Here is an 8313-nt window from a genome sequence, read left to right as displayed (position 1 = left end):
GGCAGCAGGTTTGGATGGTATTGCAGTGGAATTTATTAAAAAAGGGGGTGACTGTATTGTTGACTGGTTGGTAAGGTTATTTAATGTATGTATGACTCATGGTGAGGTGCCTGAGGATTGGCGGAATGCGTGCATAGTGCCATTGTACAAAGGCAAAGGGGATAAGAGTGAGTGCTCAAATTACAGAGGTATAAGTTTGTTGAGTATTCCTGGTAAATTATATGGGAGGGTATTGATTGAGAGGGTGAAGGCATGTACAGAGCATCAGATTGGGGAAGAGCAGTGCGGTTTCAGAAGTGGTAGAGGATGTGTGGATCAGGTGTTTGCTTTGAAGAATGTATGTGAGAAATACTTAGAAAAGCAAATGGATTTGTATGTAGCATTTATGGATCTGGAGAAGGCATATGATAGAGTTGATAGAGATGCTCTGTGGAAGGTATTAAGAATATATGGTGTGGGAGGCAAGTTGTTAGAAGCAGTGAAAAGTTTTTATCGAGGATGTAAGGCATGTGTACGTGTAGGAAGAGAGGAAAGTGATTGGTTCTCAGTGAATGTAGGTTTGCGGCAGGGGTGTGTGATGTCTCCATGGTTGTTTAATTTGTTTATGGATGGGGTTGTTAGGGAGGTAAATGCAAGAGTCCTGGAAAGAGGGGCAAGTATGAAGTCTGTTGGGGATGAGAGAGCTTGGGAAGTGAGTCAGTTGTTGTTCGCTGATGATACAGCGCTGGTGGCTGATTCATGTGAGAAACTGCAGAAGCTGGTGACTGAGTTTGGTAAAGTGTGTGGAAGAAGAAAGTTAAGAGTAAATGTGAATAAGAGCAAGGTTATTAGGTACAGTAGGGTTGAGGGTCAAGTCAATTGGGAGGTGAGTTTGAATGGAGAAAAACTGGAGGAAGTGAAGTGTTTTAGATATCTGGGAGTGGATCTGTCAGCGGATGGAACCATGGAAGCGAAAGTGGATCATAGGGTGGGGGAGGGGGCGAAAATTTTGGGAGCCTTGAAAAATGTGTGGAAGTCGAGAACATTATCTCGGAAAGCAAAAATGGGTATGTTTGAAGGAATAGTGGTTCCAACAATGTTGTATGGTTGCGAGGCGTGGGCTATGGATAGAGTTGTGCGCAGGAGGATGGATGTGCTGGAAATGAGATGTTTGAGGACAATGTGTGGTGTGAGGTGGTTTGATCGAGTAAGTAACGTAAGGGTAAGAGAGATGTGTGGAAATAAAAAGAGCGTGGTTGAGAGAGCAGAAGAGGGTGTTTTGAAATGGTTTGGGCACATGGAGAGAATGAGTGAGGAAAGATTGACCAAGAGGATATATGTGTCGGAGGTGGAGGGAACGAGGAGAAGAGGGAGACCAAATTGGAGGTGGAAAGATGGAGTGAAAAAGATTTTGTGTGATCGGGGCCTGAACATGCAGGAGGGTGTAAGGAGGGCAAGGAATAGAGTGAATTGGAGCGATGTGGTATACAGGGGTTGACGTGCTGTCAGTGGAGTGAATCAAGGCATGTGAGGCGTCTGGGGTGGACCATGGAAAGCTGTGTAGGTATGTATATTTGCGTGTGTGGACATGTGTATGTACATGTGTATGGGGGGGGGGGGGTTGGGCCATTTCTTTCGTCTGTTTCCTTGCGCTACCTCGCAAACGCGGGAGACAGCGACAAAGTATAAAAAAAAAAAAAAAAATATATATATATATATATATATATATATATATGTATATCCCCGGGGATAGGGGATATACGCACTCTTCACGTGTCGCAGAGGGCGACTAAAGGAGACTGGAACGAGGGGCTGGAAACCCTCCCCTCCATGTATCTTAACTTTTTAAAATGGGAAACAGAAGAAGGAGTCACGCGGGAAGTGCTCATGCTCCTCGAAGGCTCAGACTGAGGTGTCTAAATGTGTGTGGATGTAACCAAGTTGAGAAAAAAGGAGAGATATGTAGTATGTTTGAGGAAAGGAACCTGGATGTTTTGGCTCTGAGTGAAACGAAGCTCAAGGGTAAAGGGGAAGAGTGGTTTGGGAATGTCTTGGGAGTAAAGTCAGGAGGTAGTAAGAGGACAAGAGAAAGGGAAGGAGTAGCACTACTCCTGAAACAGGAGTGTTGGGAGTATGTGATAGAGTGTAAGAAAGTAAACTCTAGATTGATATGGGTAAAACTGAAAGTGGATGGAGAGAGATGGGTGATTATGGGTGCATATGCACCTGGGCAACACCACCACCACAACCACCAACACCACCACCACCACCAACACCACCACCATCACCAACACCACCACCATCACCACCACCACCACCATCACCAACACCACCACCATCACCACCACCACCACCACCATCACCACCATCACCACCACCATCACCAACACCACCACCATCACCACCATCACCAACACCACCACCACCACCATCACCACCACCACCACCATCACCAACATCCCCAACCACCACCACAAAAAAAATCAAAACATTTATGAACTCGCAACCAGGTGCGTGCAGAATTCTTTTTAACTGGCTCTTCCCTTTCTTCAAGAACCTCATTCGTTCCTTGTTACTTATTTAAACATTCTGTTTAACATTATATCATAAGAAAACAGAAAGTAGAACCAAGAAAGGTATGCTAAATATATCTTTCTCTTACGCCTCTGAGACTATTTTCATCTTATTATCAAATCTCTTGCAGATATCGTGTCCACAGATACTTATCATAACAATCACAACAGATACTAATGGTACGTTGAACGTAGTGACCCCGTCCAATATATGGTGGTAATGGTCACGCCCGTTCATGCTTCAGATCAAAAACATTGGCCACCCTAAGTGTGGGAGCCAACCTGACTACATGGCTCCCTTTTCTAATGCCCGCAGGAGCAGACCTATGGGGAAAATAAGCATTGTATCAAGAGTGAATGAGAAGACAAGAACTACTTCTCAGAATTGAGGACCTATGAATTTATGGACATTTTGCTGCTATTGTGGGTTGCTTGCCAAGTACACAAACTTTTCTTGTGTTTAAAGTGGGTTTGAGAGCCTCTAGTGATACACACATTCTATTGTGCTACTGAAGTATGGGTTGGTACGTCTGTAGTCTTCCTGCTTATCAAATTTATGTAAATATCTCCTTTTGTCACGTAAAACTGCAGGCTCCCAAACCCCTACACTTTCCATGTTAGTGAAACGTACACTGGAAAGCCCGCAGACATTTATATTACCGCGAAAGGCAGGCAGCCAACTTAAAAAGCTGGCAGACAAGTGACACAGCAGGCAAGCAGGCAAGCAGGCAAAAAGGAAAGTTGACAAAAGGGCAGGCAGGCAGGCACGCAGAAAAAAGGCAGGAAGGCAAGAAATCAGGTGGACAAACGCAGGCAAGCAGGCAATGAAAAAACAGAGACGCAGGCAATCAAGCAAAAAGGCAGTTAGACAAGAAAGAAAATAAACAAAAACGCAGGCAAGCAGATAGGCAAGAAAAGAAAATAAAAAACAAGCAAGCATACAATGGTGTCTTAGCAACATCTCTTCTTTATATATCAACTGACTGTTGTATGTCATCTATCTCGTTCTTGTATCTCCCCTGACGACGTGATCATTACACAAAAGTGCACTTGGGAATTTTTGTTCATATATATATTTATTGGAAAGGCTCACAATTTTGCGCGTGATCAAGTATATTCATAAGAATCTACGGGAAAAATGCACTCTTAAGAATTAAATATATATATATATATATATATATATATATATATATATATATATATATATATATATATATATATATATATATATATATATATATATTGGAAAGGATCACAATTTTGTGCGTAATCAAGATATTCCTATGAGTCCACGGGGAAAATGAAACACGATAAGTTCCCAAGTGTACTCTCGTGTTATAATCACATCATCAGGGGAGACACAAGAGAGAGAGGAATAGAACAGTCAGTTGATATACAACGAAGAAACGTAGCTAGGACGCTATTTGGTAAACATGCGATTGTCCAAGACAGACTTATCATGTTTCATTTTCCCCGTGGACTCATTAATACATACATATATATATATATATATATATATATATATATATATATATATATATATATATATATATATATATATATATATATATATATATATATATATATATATATATATATATATATATATATTTATATATATGTATATATATCTTCCTGGGGATAGGGGAGAAAGAATACTTCCCACGTATTCCCTGCGTGTCGTAGAAGGCGACGAAAAGGGAATGGCTGGGGGGGGGGGAGTCTGGAAATTCTCCCCTCTCTTTTTTTTTTTTCTAAGAGAAAGAACAGAGAAGGGGGCCAGGTGAGGATATTCCCTCAAAGGCCCAGTTCTCTGTTCTTAACGCTACCTCGCTAATGCGGGAAATGGCGAATAGTATGGAAAAATATATATATATATATATATATATATATATATATATATATATATATATATATATATATATATATATATATATATATATATATATACATATATCCCTGGGGATAGGGGAGAAAGAACACTTCCAACGCATTCCTCATGTGTCGTAGAAGGTGACTGAAGGGGGCGGGAGCGGGGGGCTGGAAACCCTCCACTCCTTGTATTCTAACTTTCTAAAAGTACCTCAGAATAGATCTACTAAACATTTCGCTTCAAATCCACGAGTGACGTTATTTTCTCCTCCTTAGTTACATACACAGTGTACAGGTTATTCTCTGTGAAACATGTGCAAGTCTGTCTCCTCCTACTCCACTGATCTATGACCTCCTGATCTCTGCTACCATTACAAACAGCCTCGTTAGGTCACAGTTGTCTGCTGATGTTGGAATTCCTCTGTGCAATTCCTTGTATTTTAAGATTTGACTTTTAGTTGATAAGAATTTGGAGAGGAGTCTACCTAACGGTAACAATGATTCAGAAATATACTATGTAAATATACCGAACCTCTTGTATATGTTTTAGCTTCTTTAATCGGAGGAAAAAAAATTGCTATTAATTCCCGTCAAGACACATTGTAAACACGTGTGATAATGAATGTCAGGGAAATAAGAACCATGACAAAGGCAATGACTCAGATTAATGGCCTTGATGATAAAGACAAAAATGAATCATATGACGACGTGGGACAAACACAAGTTCCTTTGATATGATTAAAGCAGCTGGTGATTACTTCAAATGATGTTGAGGGAAAACAAAGAGAAAACTATGAGAATAACCTTTATTTTAGTGAGCTATCAAGAATTAATCTTGAATATGATAAACTAATGTCGGAGTTTAGTGAAGCTTGGGATGAATCTATGATATTTTGTTTGGAAAACGCAGCTGATGGATTCTTCTCTGTTCCTGAAACAATAGGTAAATCATCTTGTCCCAAATGGTGCCGAACAACCCTGTATGAGTAACGACCCTATATGAGTGGCTCATAGAAGACGTCACTGCCTATCCAGCCAAGCCGAGTGGGAGAGCTATAACCAGGAGGCCACACCTGGGAAGGTGTCACCTGGTACGTCCGGCTGGCCGGCGGTGGCAAGATTGGGCTGGAGTCAAGAACAAATACCTAACTAAGGCTGTTTACCCAGGCCACCTGGGGCCCCTGCCTGCCTGCCTGCCCGACCACACCTGGGAAACATAAGGAATAAGCGGAGATGCAGAACCTGCACCACGACAGAGGTGAGCTGTCTCCAGTCGCCATGGTAACTTGAGGAGAGAATGTTCGTGACCTGTGTTGGGAGGAGACCATATACTGTTCACCAGCCTTACGTATACAAGAGGTGTGGGGGCGGGTCGTCAACACAGCTCAGTAAACAATCAATAGTGGCGGTTATAGGTAGTTAGCTGAGAGTTCAATTGTAGCACTTAATCACTGTCATAATGGCCTTGTCTCCGCCTGACGGTCACTTGTTGTCACTGTTAGATTCGTGTGGTCCTCGACTAACCATCACTCGCTGTCGTTGTTAGAGTTGCCAGGTTACGGGCCCTTACCTGTAGACAGTCCGCTGTCTGATCTTGTCTTACAGGTCAAATATTGTTTAGAGACTCGTCAAGTAGTTGTCTGGCTCGGTCTCTTATGATAAGGAGTCTGCAATATGTATGCAGGTATGTTTAGCGTTAAACTTTCTGGTTATTGACCGTCCGTTATCAAACCAGAATCTGTACCTTACGGCAAAACATAAGAATCACGATATTTGCAACATGATAACATGTTTGACCATCAGCAGGTAAGGTCATCAAGCCGCACCATACATACGTCAGACAGTAACATCAGTTGTATAACAGGATGTATATATGTTGTTGGATTTAAGGGCTATCACCTAAAGGTCATGAAGCCAGAATGTGAACCATAAGTTCAACATAAAATGATCATCCAGGTCCAGCAGGTAGCTGGAATTCGTGAGGATTTTTGGAGGGTTTTCGTGTTGTTGTGAGGAAGAGAAAGAGAGAAAGAGATGGAGAGGAGGAGGGTAACAAGTCCTGGTGTTCAACCCAGGTGCTCCATTGTCAGTCAAGCCAAATATCCAGAGTAATAGTAAAGTGGGTTAGTTTTGGGGTTTTAGGTTCATCGACCGCCTGAGTCAGTAAGGTCAACAAGTTAGTCATAACCACCAATCAAATATTGTTAAACACCTTCACCTGTTGATGATGGCTGTACGGCCATACACACTCACTAAATATTTGACCCATATACGTAATCCTATTTTTCCTTTTTTCTTTTTTTTTACTTTCCGCTCTATCAACTGCTGGGGTCATAACTGTGCTAAACGTCAAACTGTAACCACTATGCAAATCATCCTGAACACATTTTCCAGAGGTTCAAGATCATTTTAAGACCATACACGTTCTCACTGCATATATGTCCTTGTTCCTACGACCAATGTTTAAGTCTAACTGAGAGCGACCTATGGAAGGTCATTAGGTCACTAATCATTTATATGTTCCACTTTAAAGTCACCTAACAATCCTTTCAACGTATTATTGTCTAAATAGTTGGGACAGTGAAATATAGGAAGATGTACGTTCAAGGAAGACATATACAATGACAGAGTTACGTGCAGCGACGACAAGTAGGACAGACAAACCTGAGAAATGGTTGTTGTTGATGGTGTGAACAGTATTATTATTATTACCACACATCACCAGCACACCTTTGATGGCGCTCCTACACCTTCGTGGCTGCTGCACTCTACACAGGAGCAGGGGATGATGGCACATATCTATGAAGCAAAAAGGTTTTCGATGAGACTGTGCTATTTCTTCCCTTCCCTGGTCGATGATACAGCCTTTCCCCAAGGTTACTTGTCATTCCTGTGTAACGACTTACGGGTTGAGTCCGGTAACACCTTTCTGAATAATAGTATGTGACAGAGTGGAGTGACCAGGATGAACAGCGTGTTCTGCACCTCAACTGATTGATTGTATGATAAGAATATAGAGAATTACACACCATATATATCACTTGCAAGGATCAAGCCAGAGATGAAGCATAGATAACTAGAAGGGTTAAGGAAACAAAAATTGTAAAATACCTTTACCCGGGATCAGTAGCACCTGTGGTAATGGACACACCTTTGTAATGCTTGATCACTTACAACTGATCAACTTTAATACGAAAGTCTTAGGTATTGTCCCTCAGGAAAACTTTTTATAAATATTCATAAAACACATATATATGTTAGATATACACTATCTCTAGAATATATCTTTACCTGGGACGTGTAACACTTGTGTGGATAGACACAGCTTTGTAATGCATGATCCATTACACGAAATGAACTTCACTAACGAAGAGTTATACAACGCGTCGTTGAAGAACATTAATCAAATACCTATACAGAATTTTTATGTTACGTAAAAGATATTTCTTGATAGTAGTAAACACAAGAAATGGTGACGAAAGAAAAGGGATGTAGAGGTAAATATTTTGTTAAAAAATGAATTGCTCCTGCCTTAAACTAGCTCCTTGCAATGGATTTTGTTTTAGATACCCACAGTAAGATATATTGTGTGATTAATCACTATAAATGTTTATGTTTAACAGATCTTTTATTTCTTATAGTATTTCACTGATTCAGGTTTAAGAACCTTGGTCCTGAACAACCATTATAATGCAACACCATACATATTTACCATAAATAAATCATTTATCACAATAACCATTATGTTTGTACCAGATTCTTTAAGTCCTCAATCACGTTTGTTAATATATAAGGAATTTTTCCGCCACATTTCAATACATAACATATATCTACACGTGTGGAAATATATGTATATGTTTTTATAAATTTTTCTTTGGCTTTTATAATG

The sequence above is a fragment of the Panulirus ornatus genome, chromosome 70, assembly GCF_036320965.1.
Source record: "Panulirus ornatus isolate Po-2019 chromosome 70, ASM3632096v1, whole genome shotgun sequence".
In the NCBI taxonomy this organism is placed as follows: domain Eukaryota; kingdom Metazoa; phylum Arthropoda; class Malacostraca; order Decapoda; family Palinuridae; genus Panulirus; species Panulirus ornatus.
The sequence above is the reverse complement of the archived record's forward strand: the minus strand, read 5'-3'. Positions refer to the sequence as shown.